This window comes from Pseudorca crassidens, chromosome 7, assembly GCF_039906515.1.
Source record: "Pseudorca crassidens isolate mPseCra1 chromosome 7, mPseCra1.hap1, whole genome shotgun sequence".
NCBI lineage: Eukaryota > Metazoa > Chordata > Mammalia > Artiodactyla > Delphinidae > Pseudorca > Pseudorca crassidens.
The window spans coordinates 16904577-16927625 of NC_090302.1; the positions used below are offsets into that span (position 1 = coordinate 16904577).

The 23049-nt window shown below is 42.3% G+C and overlaps 1 pseudogene; it reads right to left on the minus strand.

Annotated features, from left to right (window-relative positions):
- Positions 1-20200: 20200 nt before the first annotated feature.
- LOC137226977 (large ribosomal subunit protein P1 pseudogene) lies at positions 20201-20689 on the minus strand (annotated as a pseudogene).
- Between the last annotated feature and the right edge of the window lie 2360 nt (positions 20690-23049).

A 23049-nucleotide genomic window follows, 5' to 3' on the forward strand; every position in this document is an offset into this window, starting at 1 on the left:
ATTCTAGAATCTTATTATTTAAGTCAGGTCCAGATGTGGTTGAGACTCCTCAGGTACCTCTTTATGTTTATCACTCTTTATCTAAAAACCTGTGACCTAAAAAGGCAACGTCTTCCCCCACTGACACAACATACAATGGTGAGCTAGAGGTTGGATAACCACAAAGGACGATCCCACATGAAAGGTAGAGTAATGAAAGTGCCTTAGCTGTCACAATTTTAGGTAAATTTTGTCAGGACCCTGGAATTTAGGAACAGTTACTGTTCTTTGAATAGGGCCTGCATTTACTCCCTAGGAGTAGCTCCCAAATTCATCACTCCCTTTATTTATTTGTTTGTTTTTTATATTTTTATTGATATATAGTTGACATACAATATTGTTAGTTTCAGTACAACATAGTGATTTGACATTTAAATACACTACAAGTGTTCACCACCATAAGTCTAGTAACCATCTGTCACCATACAAATTATTACAGTATTACTGACTGTATTTATTTATGCTGTATATTACATCCCTGTGACTTATTTATTGTAAACCTGGAAGTTTGTACCTCTTAATCTCCTTTACCTATTTCACCCAAATCTCTACCGTCCTTCCCCCTCTGGCAACCACCAGTTAGCACTCTGTGAAATAAGAAATAAGTCTATCTCTGTTTTGTTTTGTTTGTTTGTTTATTTTGTGTTTTAGATTCCACATATAAGTGAGGTCATTTGGTATTTGTCTTTCTCTGTCTGACTTATTTCACTTAGCATTATATTGTCTAGGTCCATCCATGTTGTCACAAATGGCAAGATTTTGTTCTTTTTTATGGTTGAGTCATGTTCCATTGTGTACTTATATAGCACATCTTCTTCATCCACTTATCTATCATCGGACGCTTAGGTTGATTGCATGTCTTGGCTGTTGTAAATAATGCTGCTATGAACACTGGGGTGCATGTATCTTTTTGAATTAGTATTTTCATTTTCTTCAGATATATACCCAGGAGTGTAACTGCTGGATCATAAGGTAATTCTATTTTTAGTTTTTTGAGGAACCTCCATACTGTTTTCCATAATAGATGCAGCAATTTACATTTGTAAATTGCTACCAACAGTGTACAAGGGTTCCTACCAACAGTGTACAAGGGTTCCTACCAACAGTGTACAAGGGTTCCCTTTTCTCTACGTCCTCGCCAACGTTTTTAATTTTTTTTTATTTTTGAGGATACCTATTCTGACAAGAGTGAGGTGATATCTTATTGTTGTTTTGATTTGCATTTCCTGATGATTAATAATGTTGGGCATCTTTTCATGTGTCTGTTGGCCATTTGTGTGTCTTCTTTGGAGAAATGTCTATTCAGGTCCACTGTCCCTTTTTTAATTAGATTGTTTGGGGGTTTTGATATTGAGTTGTTTAGCTTCTTTATATAATTTAAATATTAACACTTTACTGGAAATATAATTTGCAAATACCTTCTCCCATTCAGAAGGTTGCCTTTCCATTTCGTTGGTGGTTTCCTTCACTGTACAAAAGCTTTTTAATTTGATGTAGTCCCGTTTATTTATTTATTTTTTTTTTAAACATCTTTATTGGAGCATAATTGCTTTACAATGGTATGTTAGTTTCAGCTTCACAACAAAATGAATCAGTTATATATATACATATGTTCCCATATCTCTTCCCGCTTGCGTCACCCTCCCTCCCACCCTCCCTATCCCACCCCTCCAGGCGGTCACACAGCACCGAGCTGATCTCCCTGTGCTATGCGGCTGCTTCCCACTAGCTATCTACCTTACGTTTGGTAGTGTATACATGTCCATGCCTCTTTATTGCTTTGTCACGGTTTACCCTTCCCCCTCCCCATAGCCTCAAGTCCATTCTCTAGTAAGTCTGTGTCTTTATTCCTGTTTCACCCCTAGGTTTTTCATGACATTTTTTTTTTCTTAAATTCCATATATATGTGTTAGCATACGGTATTTGTCTCTCTCTTTCTGACTTACTTCACTCTGTATGACAGACTCTAGGTCTATCCACCTCATTACAAATAGCTCAATTTCGTCTCTTTTTATGGCTGAGTAATACTCCATTGTATATATGTGCCACATCTTCTTTATCCATTCATCCGATGATGGACACTTAGGTTGTTTCCATCTCTGGGCTATTGTAAATAGAGCTGCAATGAACATTTTGGTACATGGCTCTTTTTGAATTATGGTTTTCTCAGGGTATATGCCCAGTAGTGGGATTGCTGGGTCATATGGTAGTTCTATTTGTAGCTTTTTAAGGAACCTCCATACTGTTCTCCACAGTGGCTGTATCAATTTACATTCCCACCAACAGTGTAAGAGGGTTCCCTTTTCTCCACACCCTCTCCAGCATTTATTGTTTCTAGATTTTTTGATGATGGCCATTCTGACTGGTGTGAGATGATATCTCATTGTAGTTTTGATTTGCATTTCTCTAATGATTAGTGATGTTGAGCATTCTTTCATGTGTTTGTTGGCACTCTGTATATCTTCTTTGGAGAAATGTCTATTTAGGTCTTCTGCCCATTTTTGGATTGGGTTGTTTGTTCTTTTGTTATTAAGCTGCATGAGCTGCTTATAAATTTTGGAGATTAATCCTTTGTCAGTTGATTCATTTGCAAATATTTTCTCCCATTCTGAGGGTTGTCTTTTGGTCTTCTTTATGGTTTCCTTTGCTGCGCAAAAGCTTTTAAGTTTCATTAGGTCCCATTTGTTTACTTTTGTTTTTATTTCCATTTCTCTAGGAGGTGGGTCAAAAAGGATCTTGCTGTGATTTATGTCATAGAGTGTTCTGCCTATGTTTTCCTCTAAGAGTTTGATAGTTTCTGGCCTTACATTTAGGTCTTTAATACATTTTGAGCTTAGTTTTGTGTATGGTGTTAGGGAGTGATCTAATCTCATACTTTTACATGTAGCTGTCCAGTTTTCCCAGCACCACTTATTGAATAGGCTGTCCTTTCTCCACTGTACATTTCTGCCTCCTTTGTCAAAGATAAGGTGACCATATGTGCGTGGGTTTATCTCTGGGCTTGCTATCCTGTTCCATTGATCTATCTTTCTGTTTTTGTGCCAGTACCATACTGTCTTGATTACTGTAGCTTTGTAGTATAGTCTGAAGTCAGGAAGCCTGATTCCTCCAGCTCCATTTTTCGTTCTCAAAATTGCTTTGGCTATTTGGTGTCTTTTGTGTTTCCATACAAATTGTGAGATTTTTTGTTCTAGTTCTGTGAAAAATGCCAGTGGTAGTTTCATAGGGATTGCATTGAATCTGTAGATTGCTTTGGGTAGTAGAGTCATTTTCACAATGTTGATTCTTCCAATCCAAGAACATGGTATATCTCTCCATCTATTTATATAATTTTTAATTTCTTTCATCAGTGTCTTATAATTTTCTGCATACAGGTCTTTTGTCTCCTTAGGTAGGTTTATTCCTAGGTATTTTATTCTTTTTGTTGCAATGGTAAATGGGAGTGTTTTCTTGATTTCACTTTCAGATTTTTCATCCTTAGTGTATAGGAATGCCAGAGACTTCTGTGCATTAATTTTGTATCCTGCTACTTTACCAAATTCATTGATTAGCTCTAGTAGTTTTCTGGTAGCATCTTTAGGGTTCTGTATGTATAGTATCATGTCATCTGCAAACAGTGACAGCTTTACTTCTTCTTTTCCGATTTGGATTCCTTTTATTTCCTTTTCTTCTCTGATTGCTGTGGCTAAAACTTCCAAAACTATGTTGAATAAGAGTGGTGAGAGTGGGCAACCTTGTCTTGTTCCTGATCTTAGTGGAAATGCTTTCAGTTTTTCACCATTGAGGACGATGTTGGCTGTGGGTTTGTCATATATGGCCTTTATTATGTTGAGGAAAGTTCCCTCTATGCCTACTTTCTGCAGGGTTTTTATCATAAATGGGTGTTGAATTTTGTCAAAAGCTTTCTCTGCATCTATTGAGATGATCATATGGTTTTTCTCCTTCAATTTGTTAATATGGTGTATCACGTTGATTGATTTGCGTATATTGAAGAATCCTTGCATTCCTGGAATAAACCCCACTTGATCATGGTGTATGATCCGTTTAATGTGCTGTTGGATTCTGTTTGCTAGTATTTTGTTGAGGATCTTTGCATCTATGTTCATCAGTGATATTGGCCTGTAGTTTTCTTTCTTTGTGACATCCTTGTCTGGTTTTGGTATCAGGGTGATGGTGGCCTCGTAGAATGAGTTGGGGAGTGTTCCTCCCTCTGCTATATTTTGGAAGAGTCTGAGAAGGATAGGTGATAGCTCTTCTCTAAATGTTTGATAGAATTCGCCTGTGAAGCCATCTGGTCCTGGGCTTTTGCTTGTTGGAAGATTTTTAATCACAGTTTCAATTTCAGTGCTTGTGATTGGTCTGTTCATATTTTCTATTTCTTCCTGATTCAGTCTTGGCAGGTTGTGCCTTTCTAAGAATTTGTCCATTTCTTCCAGGTTGTCCATTTTATTGGCATAGAGTTGCTTGTAGTAATCTCTCATGATCTTTTGTATTTCTGCAGTGTCAGTCGTTACTTCTCCTTTTTCATTTCTAATTCTATTGATTTGAGTCTTCTCCCTTTTTTTCTTGATGAGTCTGGCTAATGGTTTATCAATTTTATTTATCCTTTCAAAGAACCAGCTTTTAGTTTTATTGATCTTTGCTATCGTTTCCTTCATTTCTTTTTCATTTATTTCTGATCTGATTTTTATGATTTCTTTCCTCCTGCTAACTTTGGGGGGTTTTTGTTCTTCTTTCTCTAATTGCTTTAGGTGCAAGGTTAGGTTGTTTATTCGAGATGTTTCCTGTTTCTTAAGGTAAGATTGTATTGCTATAAACTTCCCTCTTAGAACTGCTTTTGCTGCATCCCATAGATTTTGAGTCGTCGTGTCTCCATTGTCATTTGTTTCTAGGTATTTTTTGATTTCCCCTTTGATTTCTTCAGTGATCACTTCGTTATTAAGTAGTGTATTGTTTAGCCTCCATGTGTTTGTATTTTTTACAGATCTTCTCCTGTGATTGATATCGAGTCTCATAGCGTTGTGGTCGGAAAAGATACTTGATACAATTTCAATTTTCTTAAATTTACCAAGGCTTGATTTGTGACCCAAGATATGATCTATCCTGGAGAATGTTCCATGAGCACTTGAGAAAAATGTGTATTCTGTTGTTTTTGGATGGAATGTCCTATAAATATCAATTAACTCCATCTCATTTAATGTATCATTTAAAGCTTGTGTTTCCTTATTTATTTTCATTTTGGATGATCTGTCCATGGGTGAAAGTGGGGTGTTAAAGTCCCCTACTATGAATGTGTTACTGTCGATTTCCCCTTTTATGGTTGTCAGTATTTGCCTTATGTATTGAGGTGCACCTATGTTGGGTGCATAAATATTTACAATTGTTATATCTTCCTCTTGGATCGATCCCTTGATCATTATGTAGTGTCCTTCTTTGTCTCTTCTAATAGTCTTTGTTTTAAAGTCTATTTTGTCTGATATGAGAATTGCTACTCCAGCTTTCTTTTGGTTTCCATTTGCATGAAATACCTTTTTCCATCCCCTTACTTTCAGTCTGTATGTGTCTCTAGGTCTGAAGTGGGTCTCTTGTAGACAGCAAATATATGGGTCTTGTTTTTGTATCCATTCAGCCAATCTGTGTCTTTTGGTGGGAGCATTTAGTCCATTTACATTTAAGGTAATTATCGATATGTGTGTTCCCATTCCCATTTTCTTAATTGTTTTGGGTTTGTTATTGTAGGTCTTTTCCTTCTTTTGTGTTTCTTGCCTAGAGAAGTTCCTTTAGCAGTTGTTGTAGAGCTGGTTTGGTGGTGCTGAACTCTCTCAGCTTTTGCTTGTCTCTAAAGGTTTTAATTTCTCCATCAAATCTGAATGAGATCCTTGCTGGGTAGAGTAATCTTGGTTGCAGGTTTTTCTCCTTCAACACTTTCAATATGTCCTGCCACTGCCTTCTGGCTTGCAGAGTTTCTGCTGAAAGATCAGCTGTTAACCTTATGGGGATTCCCTTGTGTGTTATTTGTTGTTTTTCCCTTGCTGCTTTTAATATGTTTTCTTTGTATTTAATTTTTGACAGTTTGATTAATATGTGTCTTGGCGTATTTCTCCTTGGATTTATCCTGTATGGGACTCTCTGTGCTTCCTGGACTTGATTAACTATTTCCTTTCCCATATTAGGGAAGTTTTCAACTATAATCTCTTCAAATATTTTCTCAGTCCCTTTCTTTTTCTCTTCTTCTTCTGGAACCCCTATAATTCGAATGTTGGTACGTTTAATGTTGTCCCAGAGGTCTCTGAGACTGTCCTCAGTTCTTTTCATTCTTTTTTCTTTATTCTGCTCTGCAGTAGTTATTTCCACTATTTTATCTTCCAGGTCACTTATCCGTTCTTCTGCTTCAGTTATTCTGCTATTGATCCCATCTAGAGTACTTTTAATTTCATTTATTGTGTTGTTCATCGTTGCTTGTTTCATCTTTAGTTCTTCTAGGTCCTTGTTAACTGATTCTTGCATTTTGTCCATTCTATTGTCCATTCTATCTCCAAGATTAAGGATCAACCTTACTATCATTATTCTGAATTCTTTTTCAGGTAGACTGCCTATTTCCTCTTCATTTGTTAGGTCTGATGGGTTTTTATCTTGCTCCTTCATCTGCGGTGTGTTTTTCTGTCTTTTCATTTTGCTTATCTTACTGTGTTTGGGGTCTCCTTTTTTGCAGGCTGAAGGTTCGTAGTTCCTGTTGTTTTTTGTGTCTGTCCCCAGTGGCTAAGATTGGTTCAGTGGGTTGTGTAGGCTTCCTGGTGGAGGGTACTAGTGCCTGTGTTCTGGTGGATGAGGCTAGATCTTGTCTTTCTGGTGGGCAGGTCCACGTCTGGTGGTGTGTTTTGGGGTGTCTGTAGACTTATTATGATTTTGGGCCGCCTCTCTGCTAATGGGTGGGGTTGTGTTCCTGTCTTGCTAGTTGTTTGGCATAGGATGTCCAGCACTGTAGCTTGCTGGTCGTTGAGTGAAGCTGGGTGCTGGCGTTGAGATGGAGATCTCTCGGAAATTTTTGCTGTTTGATATTATGTGCAGCTGGGAGGTCTCTTGTGGATCAGTGTCCTGAAGTTGGCTCTCCCACCTCAGAGGCACAGCACTGACTCCTGGCTGCAGCACCAAGAGCCTTTCATCCACAGGGCTCCTTAATTTGGGATGATTGGTTGTCTATTCAGGTATTCCACAGATGCAGGGTACATCAAGTTGATTGTGGAGCTTTAATCCGCTGCTTCTGAGGCTGCTGGGAGAGATTTCCCTTTCTCTTCTTTGTTCTCACAGCTCCCAGGGGCTCAGCTTTGGATTTAGCCCCGCCTGTGCGTGTAGGTCGCCGGAGGGCGTCTGTTCTTTGCTCAGACAGGACGGGGTTAAAGGAGCCGCTGATTCGGAGGCTGTGGCTCACTCAGGCCCGGGGGTAGGGAGGGGCACGGAGTGTGGGGCGGGCCTGCGGCGGCAGAGGCCGGCGAGTCGTTGCAGCCTGAGGCGCGCCTGTGCGTTCTCCCGGGGGAGTTGTCCCTGGATCCCGGGACCCTGGCAGTGGCGGGCTGCACAGGCTCCCCGGAAGGGCGTGTGGCTAGTGACCTGTGTTCGCACACAGGCCTCCCGGTGGCGGCAGCAGCGGCCCTAGCGTCTCATGTCTGTCTCTGGGCTCCGCACTTTTAGCCGCGGCTCGCGCCCGTCCCTGGAGCTCTCTCAAGCAGCGTTCTTAATCCCCTCTCCTCGTGCACCAGGAAACAGAGAGACGTAAAAGTCTCTTGCCTCTCCGGCAGGTCCAGACCCCTCCCCGGACTCTCTCCCGGCCAGCCGCGGTGTACCAACGCCCTGCAGGCTGTGTTCACGCCGCCAACCTCAGTCCTCTCCCGGCGCTCCGACAAAAGCCGGAGCCTCAGCTCCCAGTCCCGCCCGCCCCGGCGGGCGAGCAGACAAGCCTCTCGGCTGGCGAGTTCCGGTCGGCCCGATCCTCTGCGCTGGAATCTGTCCGCTTTGCCCTCCGCACCCCTGTTGCTGTGCTCTCCTCCGCGGCTCCCAAGCTCCCCCACTCCGCCTCCCGAAGCCTCCACCCGCGAAGGGGCTTCCTAGTGTGTGGACACTTTTCCTCCTTCACAGCTCTCTCCCGCTGGTGCAGGACCCGTCCCTATCCTTTTGTCTCTGTTTAGTTTTTTCTTTTGCCCTACCCAGGTACGTGGGGGGTTTCTTGCCTTTTGGGAGGTCTGAGGTCTTCTGCCAGCGTTCAGTAGATGCTCTGTAGGAGTTGTTCCACGCGTAGATCAAGAGGTCATTTCTGACTGGTGTGTTCTAGGAAAGCATCTGAGTGTAAGGAACTGTGTTTAACCAGTCTTCAATTTTGTCTCCTGGAGGTAGCTTCATAGTCTATTGTTCTTCATGACTCTTGACTTCACCTTCTGGGAAGTCCTTCCTTTTCCAATATCCTGTTTGGGAGAAACTTCTGTTTTTGGGTGCCAAACAGCTTCCTTATCCTTATCTGAGAGTAGGAAGGGGTTTAAGAAGTTAGCAGCAGTTCTCAAATGTATCTGTCATTCAGGTAGAAGTTGTCACTGGTCCCTTGTGGAGCTCTCTGTGAAGCTGCTTGGATGTCTTCAATGACATGGCATCTGCCTTCCCCAGAATGAGTGACCCCAAACCGGCTTCGGCGGCTCCCGCTCCAGCGGCTCCAGCTCCAGCGGCTCCCAGTCCCGTTTATGTTTGCATTTGTTGCCCTTGCCTGAGGAGACAGACCCCCTCCCAAAATTGCAAAGATCTGTGTCAAAGAGCATACTGCTTATCTTTTCATCTAGGAGTTTTATGGTGTCTTACACTGAAGTCTGTAATCCATTTTTGAGTTTATTTTCATATATGTATGACAAAGTAGTCCAGTTTGATTATTTTGCATGTAGCTGTCAGTTTTCCCAGAACCATTTATTGAAGATGCAGTCTTTTCCCCGTTGTATATTCTTGCTTCCTTTGTCCTAGATTAATTGACCATGTAAGTGCAGGTTTATTTCTAGGCCTTCTATTCTGTTCCCTTGATCTGTGTGTCTGTTTTTGTGCCAGTACCATACTGTTTTTATTTTTAACTTTTTATTTTTTAATTTTTTATTTTTTTTGCGGTACGCGGACCTCTCACTGTTGTGGCCTCTCCCGTTGCGGAGCACAGGCTCCGGACGCGCAGGCTCAGCGGCCATGGCTCACGGGCCTAGCCACTCCGCGGCATGTGGGATTGTCCCGGACCGGGACACGAACCCGTGTCCCCTGCATCGGCAGGCGGCCTCTCAACCACTGCACCACCAGGGAAGCCCTAACTTTTTATTTTATATTGGAGTATAGCTTATTAAAAATGTTGAGATAGTTTCAGGTGCACATCAAAGCAGCTCATGCTGTTTTGATTACAGTAGCTTTGTATCAGTAGTATAGTTTGAAACCAGGGAGCGTGATGCCTTCAGCTTTATTCTGCTTTCTCCGGATTGCTTTGGCTTTCTGGGCCTTTTGTGGCTCCATATACGTTCTAGGATTATTTGTTCTAGTCCTGTGAAAAATGCTATTTGTATTTTGATGGGAATTGTATTGAATCTGCATATTGCTTTGGGTAGTACAGAGATTTTAACAATATTAATTCTTTTACTCCATGAGCATGTTATATCTTTCCATTTATTTGAGTTGTCTTCAATTTCTTTCATCAGTGTCATATTTTTCAGTTTTTTACCTCCTGATTAAATGTATTCCTAGGTATTTAATTCTTTTTGATGCAGTTGTAAATGGGATTTTCTTAATTTTTCTTCCTGGTAGAACATTGTTAATATGTAGAATTGCAATAGATTTCTGTATATTATTTTTGTATCCTGCAACCTTAATTAATTTATTAATTCTAATAGTTTTTTGGTAGAGTCTTTAGGATTTCTATATATAGTATTATGTTACCTGCAAACAGTGACAATTTTATTTCTTCCTTTCCAATTTAGATACATATTACTTATTTTTCTTGTCTGATTGCTGTGGCTAGGACTTCCAATGCTCTGTTGAACAAGTCTATTACTTCATTTAGCTCTTGACTCTCCCCATGGGATATTAACTTTACTGTCTGAGATGTTCTTGCTGTTTTGTAAGAAACAGCCTTTGTTTACAGCTAAGTAAATTTTTTAGCCTATTTCTGGCCTATAGGAAGTTGAGGGCTTGGAAGGTTTTTAGAAACAAGAGCAATCTCAGTCACTTTTAATGCAAGCTGGTGGTCCATTCCTGATACAACTCCCTTAAAAACCTTATGGGCTTTCCACATATTAATGTAGAAATGTAGAATCAAATGTCCGATTCATTTTATAGAAGCAACAGCTACAATCTTTTTTGTATGCCTCTCTTTACTTTGACCACGCATTGTTGTGGAAAAAAAAAAAATAATGCTCTTAAGATTCTGAGAAGTCCTTTGTCTGACTGAGAGGGCCTATTGGACATAACTTTAAATCTTTTGGATGTCTTAAAACCATGCTTTTGATACCATTAGGCAGCTGCTTAATTTATAAATTATTTAGAATTTTAACTAAGGTTATATTTTTTTCTTGCCTTTAAAAAAAAGCTCAAACCAGTATTACCCCAAATAATATCCAGTCATAATACCTTTTTGACCATCTTTTATTTCCCAGTTCAACCCCACAATCACATTCATGCAATAGTATTATAATTTCTATTTTATAGTTAAGAAAGAGGAGGCTCAGAGAGGTCAATTTTCATTCTAAAATTACACTGCTATTAGCATAACTGGCATTTAAGCTTCAATTTATCTGTCTTCAAAGCTATAAAATTGACCATTTCGCTCCACTGTGTTTCATCATAATAATCTCACCCTCTGGCATTACACTTTACAGTTTACGAAGCATGATTTCATTTGATCTCATTTAATCCAAGCCCGAGAGATTGGAGGATTCTCTGTCATGGCCAGACAGAGGGCTAAACTAAAATATAAAACTTGGGACTCCCCTGGTGGTGCAGTGGTTAAGAATCCGCCTGCCAATGCAGGGGACCCAGGTTTTATCCCTGGTCCGGGAAGATCCCATGTGCCGCGGAGCAACTAAGCCCGTGTGCCACAACTACTGAGCTTGTGTGCCACAACTACTGAGCCTGTGTGCCACAACTACTGAAGCCCACGTGCCTAAATCCCGTGCTCCACAACAAGAGAAGCCACTGCAATGAGAAGCCCGCATGCCACAACGAAGAGTAGCCCCAGCTCATCCCACCTTCAGAAAGCCCGTGTGCAGCAACAAAGACCCAACACAACCAAAAATAAATAAATAAAATTGATTCTTTAAAAAATAAAATATAAAACTCCCTCTTCTCTAATCTTCTTCAACAAAACAAAAATGAATAATTTCAAAATGACTTACCTTCTTCCCTGTGTGTAAAAAAATGTGCTTTGCCTAATCATTTTCAACCAGCTAAGAGTTTCTGATCAACAGCAAGCGTAAGCACTTAGCAATTTTTAATGCCTTTCCCCACTTTTGTTTCCTTTCACTGAGTCTGGTTGATTTGTGCAATAGTAGAAATGGGTCTGTGGTTGGGGAGAGATGTCACATTGGGCCTCATTTGTGCAAACTGTGGGTGCTAGCCCTGTGAACCAAGTCTCTCACACAGAGAGCGTGGTGGTCTGGCTGATGCCCAGGGCTTAGGAGGGCCAAGACACAGAAGCCAATTAGAAACAATCACCTATTACCATTTTTAACTTTACTCAACAGTATATAAAACTGAATGTGGAGTTCTGCACATTTGTTGGTCATTCAACATTCTGAGCCACCACCTAGTAGCACTGCATGCCAGCCAACAGTTCAGGGTGGACAGTTTTGCCATGTTCTCTGTATAGCAGGGTTTGTTTGTCCAAGAGATTGCCTTTTTTATTGCATTTTGTCCTTCCTGTCTTATAATCGTGAATGGAAAGTGGAAAAACGCAAGTGCCGCTACTTGTAGCAAAAACAGAGATATAATAAGTGTAATACAATCGAGGAAAAGCTAGAAATTGCTCCAGCCTAATGGTCCAGTATGTGTGTGTGTGCTCTGAATGACAGCTGCCTTGAATTTAGGCTCCATCACTTACTAGCTGGATGACCTTCGACAGAATGCTTTTTCTGTCTTCTACAAAATGGGGATTATAATTAAATTCCTTTCTCATACATTATGTGAGGATTAAATGACATAATCATGAAAGATGCTATTTAGACACCTGTAAGGCAGTGCTTTTCAAAATAGAGTTTCCCGACCAGCAGCATCAGCATCACCTGGGAACTTGTTTGAAATACAAATTCTCCAGCCCCACTCCAGACCTACTGAATCAGAAACTCTAGGACTGGGCCCAGAAATCTGTGTGTCACCAAGCAATCCAGGTAATTATAATGCACTCTAATGCTGATACTGACATAAATTATGATGGAGAAGAGCAGGCTCAGAAGAAGTTAACTGATCTAGATTTAAATTCCAGTTCTGCCTCTCAGAAATTGTGTGATTTGGGGTGAACTCTGCAGCCTGTTGGTGCCTCTGTTTTCTCATCTGCAAATTTAGAACAATATTATGTTTATCCTGAATTTGTCATGAAAATTTAAACAACATATCAATCATATCACAAGTCTTCAATACATGATACCTGGTTGTTTTGTGGTTCTTCTTATCGTTTTATTCTGATTTTAATTGCCCTTAATCCAATTGGCTTTATACTTAATTGTGGAGGAAAATCAAAATCAAAGAGCATATATGAAATATTGAAAATATATTGTGGGAGAAGATTTTTTCTAAAGTTAGAGAAACATACGAATTTTATTTATTTTCTAGCTGTTTTGGAAAATAACCCTCCTCTACAACAGTAGTTTATAGTTTGATTTCTATACTTTTGACCATCATACACTTTTTAAGGAAGATATAATTTCAGAATGTATTGTCCTAGCAAAACATCTCTGGCCCAGAGCTGGATTCTCTCATCAGGGACTTTCTGGTCTGCCAGGAAGGTAGGGGAGGATGGACAGAGAAAGAGGGAGAAGGTCCAGGGCCTGCCAGTCAGGGCCCTAAAGGCCAGTCCCTCTGCTACAGGGCTGGCTTTTGCTTTGGCCAGAGGCCCATTCCAAGAAGTACTGCTGGGACCAGGAGCTCAGGTACAGCCTGAGCAGGTGTGACCAGCAGGCAGGCATAGTGAAAAATCCAAAAACAGAGGAAACAGGAGAGAATATAACTGTGGGCCAAGCCGCAGGTAGCCATGGAGACTCTTGGCTATGCCGGCCAGAGCACAGAGCAGAAGCAGCCCTTCCTCCTGTAGAGGAAAAGGAAAAGAGCAAAGTGGATTGTGCTCCTGGTCATTTTTCTGCCGCTAATTCATTGTCAGACTCATTGTCAGACTCCGGACAAGTTTCTGGTCCCTACACATTTCTCCGTCTAAAAAATCTAGGAAGAGCTGCCATGAAAACCCAGGATTTTAACAATTTGTATGTAAATCAAAAACCTACCCATGGTGAGTAGGTTTTCTAAGTAGTGCCCTGGACCGTGATGGTAACTCTTCTGCCAACCCCAATAATCACCAGCCCTCAATGCTGGTACATCTCTCTCCCTGTACCATTGCTGTTGGCATGGTAACACTGGCATCTTTGCATGCCTGACCCCAGACCTTTTCTCTATGTGGCTGGATTCTTGGATGGCTGTGTTTCCCTTTCAGCCACATTTGGTCTGGTGACAGCCATCGTAATGGATGCCCCAGACATACATCTACCCACAGGATCTAAGGGCACCTCTGATTCCCTGGCATTTCCTAACTTGCTTACCTTCCAAAGAAAAGTGCCTTCGCTTTTCCTGATCCCTTTACTCTGCATTCTCTTTTCTTTCCCTTCAACTCCCATCTCCTCTCAGCTTGGTTTATGGAGAGAATAAACTTAATTCGGAGTCACAGCTGAACTTCATCAAGTTACGTAACTTCTCTGAGCCTCAGTTTCCTCATTTTTTAACCAGGATAGTGGCATATATCTCATACCATCATCAGCAAGATTAAACAAGAAAATACATGTAATGTGCTTAGTACCGGGCCTCCTCTGTAGTAAGCACACACAAATGAGTACTAATTCTATCATTACCATCACCTTCATCATCAGCATGAGCTCATAGCATTTATCTCTGGACTCAACTATGTATTTCAAGTTTGTCTTTTTACAGGATTGCAAACTCCATGAGGGTAAGCATCCTGTTTTGCTCACTGCTAGCTCTTCACCCAGTGGCTGGTCCACAGAATAGGTTGCAACAATATTTGTGAAATAGATGTTGGAAAGCAGAAGTTGGGCAAAGACTTTTAAAGTATGGTGTGAATGTGTGTGTGTGTGTGTGCACATGCGTGTGCATGTGTGAGTGTTTCTGCCTGTGTGCTGCAGTCCTGAAGAATCTAGTTCCCTTCTCTGCTGCACATGTTGCTCTACCTCACACTTAGAGCCTAATCAACTAGAGTGGTCCTTTGGGGACTCTCTGGAGCTACTCTATTTTAGTCCCTTCCTCAAGCCACCCAGCCTGCCCTCATCCCCAGGGAGCCACAAGATGAGAGCCACAGCCATTTATACTTACTAACTGGTGTGGAAGATGGTGGCTGAAAATTAAGGAGAATAAATAACCAGCCTATCCACAGTTAATGTTTTCAAAAAGGAACAGAGAATGAAGGGCATTTACAGTATATTTAGATCTCCAAACACAATACTTCAAGAAACAGACATCTAGAGCTGGTCATTTGGTCTCAGCCACATCATTGACCGATGAACAACCATATACTGAGAACGTACTTTGTGCCAAGCACCATGCTAAGTACAGTTATAGAGAAAACTGCTACTCTTTGTTGGCAGGGAGAAAGCATGGGCCAGAAACAAAAATAACAGAATTACAATGCAAACTGATAAACGTGTCCATATGAGAAGCACAGAGCACTTTACGTGGTACCGCTTTCTTCTGGATGAAGTCAAGAAAGTTTTTCCAAAGGGAGCAACATCTGAGCTAAGTTTTTCAGATCTAGAGTTAACCAGATGAGGGAAAGGCATGTGTAAATGCATGGAGGGTGAGAACATGATGCTTGTTGGGAAATCCAGGTGCTGATAAGACAGGAATGCTAATAATAAAAGTAATAGAAATATAGTAGCTAACACTTTTATAGTACTTACCACGTGCCAGACCCTGTTCTAAGCATTTTACACATTCTACCTCATTGAACAACTAGAGCTTAGGGCTCCAGGAGTTGAAAGAATTTGGGAGAAGCCAAGTTCAAAAGCAGATGGTTCCAGGGCTTCCCTGGTGGCGCAGTGGTTGAGAGTCCGCCTGCCGATGCAGGGGACGCGGGTTCGTGCCCCGGTCTGGGAGGATCCAACATACCGCGGAGCGGCTGGGCCCGTGAGCCATGGCCGCTGAGCCTGCGCGTCCGGAGCCTGTGCTCCGCAGCAGGAGAGGCCACAACAGTGAGAGGCCCGTGTATTGCAAAAAAAAAAAAGTAGACGGTTCCAGATCTTGGTGGTTTTATGAGTAGGGCTTGGGAGGTTAGGATTTGATTATGGGAAGATGGGGAGTTACAAAAGGGCATGATTTGATCTTGACGAGTAGATGTTTTAGAATGATTAGTTTCATTGTACGGTGGTGGATGGATAAGAGTGAGCTTCAGACTGGAGTCTGGGAGATCAGTGAACAGACTGCTGGAGAGTTCCAGGTGAGAGCTTTGAGCACCTGAATCAGGAAGCAGTGTTGGGAGGAGTCAATATAGTTTGAGTTGCTGAGGGCCACACATCTAGATACAGAGCTCGTTCTTTTTTTCCAGCTTTATTGAGGTCTACCTAATATACAATGCTTTCCATATTTACTGTAAATTTTGACGAGTTTGGGCATATGCATACTCTCTGTGAGTCTACCCTCTTTACTGCCTTCCTTACCACACAGTGTCTCGCAGATGTCAGAACACTTGAGATATCCCTGACACTGCCTCTGGACTTCCTTCCTTACCATCTGTGCTGTCTAATGGACCACTTTATTTCTCTGAGCCTCAGTTTCCTCATATGCTAAAGGATGGTAGTAAGACCTTCTCTGCTTACATGCAGAACAGGTCAACTCACTTTGTGCTTTCTGAATATTAAACTGTGATGTAAATGTGAGGGCTGTACTGTGCAGATACAGAAGAGGAGGGTAAGGGTGAGAATGAGGATGAGGACAGCCACACCTTTCCAGAAACCATTTCCCCTTGGTTTCACAGGCCAAGCTCTACCCGTTAATTTAATCTTTCATAGTACCTTGTCCTGTTCCCCTTCCCCTTCCAGAAAAAAAATAATTTCTCTCTCTCCTATTGTCCCATTAAAATTGTGCTCACGACTCAGCCTTTACATCAGATTGCAGTCCCTAAATAATGATTAATTCTGGGTAGATTACTATTGATGTCTGATTCAAGACCTGAACCCTCCAATGTCCAGGGACTAGGGGGACAGTTTTACATATATGCACCCTTAAGTTTAGACTTGAAGACCAGAGTATTTTTGTTGCTGTATTATTTAATTATTCAAAATAGAAGTCACCCACTACGGAAAATGACAGCTTGCGACATGTAATTTGCCTTCCAAACAAACTCATTTGGGCTTTGACATTTGACAGAGAAAGGTCTGGGAAGATGAGCTGTTTGGAAAGGGTGTCTCTGCGTCTGACACTGCCTGAACTTTGGTAGGTTGATTTTTACAATTGCCAGATTATCAAAGGTTACACTCATTTAAATTCTCCCTTTACTAACAAAGAAAGAAAACAAAATGCCACAAGCTGCCTTAGCCTGCTGTCCTCCACTGCACGCACTAGCTGAGGACTCTCATAAAATTCTTCATGTCTGCAAAAGGTGCGGTGAATTTGACAAAATTAATCTATCATACCCTTGCGCACACTTTCTGCATCCTTTCCTCTCTGAAAATTCAGAGAGCTCTTGCTCTATTAAATTCTGCTCTGTATAAAAACTCTCTTCCATCAGTACTCATTCAGCCCTCCATTCCTTCACTTTCCAGATATTCTTGGGTTGTTTGTTGTCAGGCACAGAGCTGGGTACATACGGCTGAATGTGTCTGCTGTTCCCATCCCTTTCCTATGATGCCGAAATAATCTTCTGAGTAGTGCCCCTTCCCCGTTTTGCTCCAGTCTTTCTCTCCACAGGCACACTGGAGCCCTTTGATAAAGCACTAGTGTGACTATTTCCCTCCAGGGACTGCAGACATTGCCATTGTACAACTGAGTCTGACACATAGAGCCTTTATTTTATTAATTCACTTTACAAATAGTTATTTAGTACCCAGTATATGGCAGGCATATTGTACAAGGTATTGGGAGATATAGCAGTGATGAAAATGGGCAACGACATTTGCTCTCACAGTAGAGAAATAAATAAGTAAATAAACAAAGAGCACAAAAATAAATATATAGCTTTGAACTATCTAGTTAAGAAATAAACACTACTATAAGAGAACAAGAGAGGACATCCCACTTAGGTTGGTATGAGGAGGCTGGGGGAGGTCTCTGGAGTCTGAAGGAGTGACAATCTGGGTAAAGCTCGGAGCATGAGAAGGAGGTGAGAAACCCTATGATGTGCTCAAGAAGGGCAGTGTGTTGCGAGCCTACTGCTCCAGGGAGAGAAGTGAAGGTGGACAGGAAGCTAGGGACCTGGCCATGTAATACCTTATAAGGTGGTAGTCCTCAGCCCTGATGTTCAGTGCTTGGGAGATTTTTTCAACTGCGGATGCCCTGTCCTTACCCCAGATCAATTCGTTTTGAATCTGATAGGGAGGAGCCTGAGCATGCATCAGTTTATAAAGCTCTCCAGGTGATTCGAATGTGCAAGCCAGTATTGAGAACACCTGCTGTCCAGTCTTCTAAATTGACCCAACCTCCCACTATGTTTCATCTCCATCTTGCCCATCCGTTCTCTAACACTATCCCATAGCATCCTCTCTTCCCCTTAAACACTAACCACTTTCATATCTCTTCATTTCTGCTTAACTAGTTTCCTCAGCCTAAAATTCAACCCCCCTCCCAATATCAGTTAGGGATGTTTTGGGCTGCAAGTAATTAAAACCCTGACTAGGAATAGCTTAAATAAACAGAGGCTTATGTTTCTCAGATTATGAGTGTCAAGGTAGGTGTCAGCTGGCATTGTTCAGAGGCTTAGTAATACCAGGGCCTGCAAGTCAGCCTTCAGTGCAGGAAGAAGGGAAGAAAGATGAGCCTCAGGTCATTTTCATCAGGAAAACTAGAGTTTTCCTGGAACCACACTCTGGCTGACTTCCCCTTGTGTCTCCTTGGCCATATCTGCATGAGGAGCCTTCTCTACCTGCAGGGGGCAGATGGATATGAAATTATTCACTTAGATGGACCATGTCCCATCACCTAGAGCTTGGTGCTGTGGTTCTGTTAAATGGAATAAGGGGAGGTAGCTGTTGTTTAGACAACAGACACTGTCTTCCACACACACTCATAATCTGCTCAATGAAACCCTACCATCCCTGAATAAATGAAAATTGTGGTTCAGGGAGAAAAAGTTACATACCCAAGATAACTGGTGCTAGTGGTTAGGAGAGACCAAGCAGAAGGGTTCCTTGCTCACACAGTGTTTACACTCAGTTTTAAGTTGGAGGACTTTTTGTGAGTGATGAGTGGGGTTGGGACATGAGGATTCGGAGGCAAGGTCAAGGTACAGGTTTGCATCTTTTGGCAAAACAACAAACTCTAGTGGTCTGACCGGACTCCTGGGTTTGTGTTCCATAAAATTAAAGGACTTCAGAGAAGTAGAACAGCAGGGAGGGGTATGGGAAGATCTCATGGATGACCCTAGAGGATATGGGATCTAATAGGTTTTCCTTGGTAGAAAGAAGGAGAAAGGACCCAGGCTGCAAAGAATACAACAACTCCCAGTCCCACTTTCAATACCTCCATGAATTTTGGAAGAGGATGAGAGTCTAGAAAGAGATGATACAAAGTTCTGCCAGGATCAGGGTTTAAAACTGCCCTCAATAATTTCAGCTTCCATTGTGATCAGTGTGTGTGTGTGTGTGTGTGTGTATCTATATCTATATCTGTATCCTGGCTGGGAAGGGACCGCTTCCTCCAAATTGCTCTTTGAAGCACGTTCTTGTAATTGAACCCTAGCCCCAGATGTCCCTGGCATTTTTTTTTTAAAGCAAAAATTTATTTTAATCAATGTCCTTTCTGCCGTGGGTAGTGGAATAAACAATAAGCTCTCACCCCAGGGAAATGGGCATGGCTTGCTGCTCAGACATATGGGTGGTGAAATTAATCAAAGCCCTTCTACTTTCAGCTGCTGACCCTAGACTCATGTGTGGAAACCCATACCATCATTACTATCATTATATGCATCATTTTCATTAAATCCTTATAAACTAAAGAGGTAGATTTCATTATCACACCTGCTTCTCAGATGAGGAAGTGGAGGCAAAGAGAGGTTAGGCGGGTCTTACTGGAGTGGTCAGGACCAGAATCTGGGCAGTCTGACTCAGGAGCCTGTGCTCTTAACTAGCATGCTACTTCCTGCCATAACCTATTATAGTATACTGCCTCCCAATTAGGAATGTCTTCCTCATACCCACTTGGAATCTGTCTTTTGGTACCCACTCTAAGCTTAAGACTATTAAAAGCCAACCATCCTACTCACTACGTAATCAGAGGCCACCAAAGTGAGCCACAGACAACTCATGAAAGTTTTAAGAACCAGTTGTCACCTCTCATTTCTACCCCTTCTACTCACTTTCTCCCCATTCCCTTGTTTATCCCTCCTCTTGGCCTTTCCTCTGGCCCCATGCTTGCATCTAAAATTGGACTAAATTTGGCTTTCATTTCCCCCCCCCCAGGCTCCCAACCCCCCTGGCTTTCATTTTTTAATCCACTATACTTTTTTTTTTTTTGAGCTCAGCTTTTTTTTTTTTTTCTTTTTTGCAGTACGCGGGCCTCTCACTGTTGTGGCCTCTCCCGTTGCGGAGCACAGGCTCCGGACGCGCAGGCTCAGCGGCCATGGCTCACGGGCCCAGCCCCTCTGCGGCATGTGGGATCTTCCCGGACCGGGGCACGAACCCGTGTCCCCCGCATCAGCAGGCGGACTCTCAACCACTGCGCCACCAGGGAAGCCCTTGAGCTCAGCTTTTTATTGAACGTGTTACTAAAGAGGTTTAGTCAAAAAGACCAAAGCCCATGTCATCATCAGACTCTTCAGATTCTTCTTTCTTTGTTTCCACTTTCTTCTCCTCAGCTGGGGCAGCAGTGGTGGAGGGGGCAGGACCTCCTGCTGGTGTAGCACCAGCTGCTGGGGCAGGTCCACCTGCCCCCACGTTGCAGATGAGGCTCCTGATGTTGACAATGGCCAAAGCCTTTGCAAACAAGCCTGGCCAGAAAGGTTCAACATTTACATTGGCTGCTTTAATGAGAGCATTGATCTTTTCCTCCGTGACCGTCACCTCATCGTCATGCAGGATGAGGGCCAAGCAGATACAGGCGAGCTCCGAGACGGAGGCCATGGTGTGGGCGAGCGCTAGGCAGGGACTGCCGGGTGCGGTGCTAGTCACCGGATGAAGTGAGGGACTCACCCCGACGTGGCCTTAGCTTCCTCGGAAGGCCAGAACACCTTAGCTGTAGCTGAGGAAAAGCTAATCCACTATACTTTTAAAGGAAAAGAATTGTCTGACTTTCCCACTCCAAACTCAGATTGGACCTCCCAGATGCTTTGGCTAGTTTTATGGAACTAGTTCAAACCCCCTTGACCCCAATTTCAGCGTCAACTATGTCTGTTCCAACTCCTCAAAGAAAGGTGCCGTCGGCCTTCCAGTTTTCCTTTTGTTATTGTCGGTGTTTATTTTTTTTTAAGCTAGTGTTTGTTGAGTTCTCGCTTTGTACCAAGCACTGTGCTAAGCCCTTGCTCTGTTTTGTCTCACTTGATTCACCCCTAAACCCTGTGGGGTAAGTATTAGTATTATCTCTATTGTACAGACAAACGAATTGAGCCCCAGCAAGATTCACTCACCTGCATAGGTTTGCACCCAAGCCCATGTCTGCCTGACACCAAATTTCTCTCTTCTAGGGCTACACAAAACAAGCCTAAATCTTCCTTCATGTGTCAGCCTTTTAAACATCAGCCAATAATTCTTACATTTGCCTGAGTCTCCTTTAGTTTCAACAACCACAGGTCCGGCCTCACGCTTCATTTGCCATGATTTTGCCTTCATCTCCTCATCATCCTTCTCTCTCCTCAGTGTGTCCAGCGTTCATCTGCTTTTGGAGTTTGGTGTAGACCTGCATTCACTACTCCAGGTGTGGCCTGATTAACATAACATGTACAGTTGGCCTGTCCCCTCCTTCATCCTTTATGGTCTGCTTCTGGCGATTAAATCATACATTCTTTCAACAGCCTCTAAGGCCCTAATCAGCAGAATGAATGAGTCCAGAGAGAAATTGCTTCTGAGGGTGTCGACTGTTAGCTCTGGAAATGGATAAAGTGAATGAAAGTAGAGGAGAAACAAAGCCTGGTGAGGAAGACTGTTAGGAGGCTGGACTCTTGTGATGGGAGTTGGGGGTCATTGACTGCAGATGCATCGGTTCACATGTAACGTATTACCCCACATCCGGACACCAATGGTCAGCTCTTACCTGAAAATTCCCTGGTGGGAAGGCCACCTTGAGGCTATCTGATGTACTTAGTGTTCTGCTCAGCAGTTAGTGTTTTTGATGCTGGGCCTCCTTGGTCCTTGTGATCCTGTGACATAATGGAATCAAATTAAAGGCCCATTTAGCAGCTTTATTGCCGAATATTTATAATACTCTGGTTCCACAGTGCTTCTTTATAGAATGCTTAAACTGCCATTGCTGGATAGAGCTCGCCATAAATGCCTTCACATGCACGGCACATTATGTCCCATAGCCTCAGCAAAAAAAGGGAAAAGATTATTCTCAATTATTTCACATAGTCTATTTTATTGTTTTATTGTAATAAACCACCATACCTTACACCACTTTAAAATCAATAGTTTGCATTAAACATAATGAAACATGGCCATTAATCTTTTTTAGCATTTCTGCTATTACTTTCTGGTAGTGAATCCGCAATATAGAAAAGGTAATAATTATTCACTTCCAATCAATAGGAACATTTTCAAATGCTCCTGTGTGTCCCACTGCTATTGCATCGATGGGACTTGATGACAATGGGGGTGTAGATTTAAAGACCCCTGGTTGGCCTGAAGTTCTTCATGCCCTCCCTGCACCTGCTAGCACATTCCCTGACTCTCAGAGCATCCTTTTTAATTCCTGAGACAATATGACAGAATGGTTAAAGACTTGGGCTTTGGAGTCAGACAGCCTAAGCTTAATTCCCAGTTCCAACACTCACCGGTACCATTTGAACAACTTTCGGCATGTTATTTAACCACTCACTGCCTCAGTCTCCCCATCTATGAAAAGGGAATGTGAATGTCTACCTTGCAGGTTGGTTGTAAATATTACATGCAAACTTACAGGACATGCTTATCACAGTGTCTGAATTGTGGTACGTGCACTAGAAATGATAACTGCCATTATTATGCCATGCACACTTGGCGTTGAGAATGGCCTGGTAGACAGCTGTTGTTTCCGAAGAGCTAGTAGCAAAGGCAGGTGAAATGGTGGGTGCTGTTTCTATCGTTTTGTTCGTTCCTTTCCAGCTGGCATAAGAAGATCCAGCTGTGCTTTTTGGTGGTACCCAGCATCTGGACTTGAAACCCTGACAGGAGAAATTGAGCCATCAATTTGGCTGTGATGCAAGAGGCCTTTTAACTCCCAACCCTTTGCTCTGCAGCACAGTCTCTGTGGAGACAGCACTAGACTGAATACATGGTTTTGTTGGTAAATGCCCTTTGATCAACACTCAAGTCAGATATAACGAGTGGAGATGGTGAATTCTTAAGCTGTAATTGATGGCATGGCTTTTCCTATCCTGTTTAATCCAGCAACTGT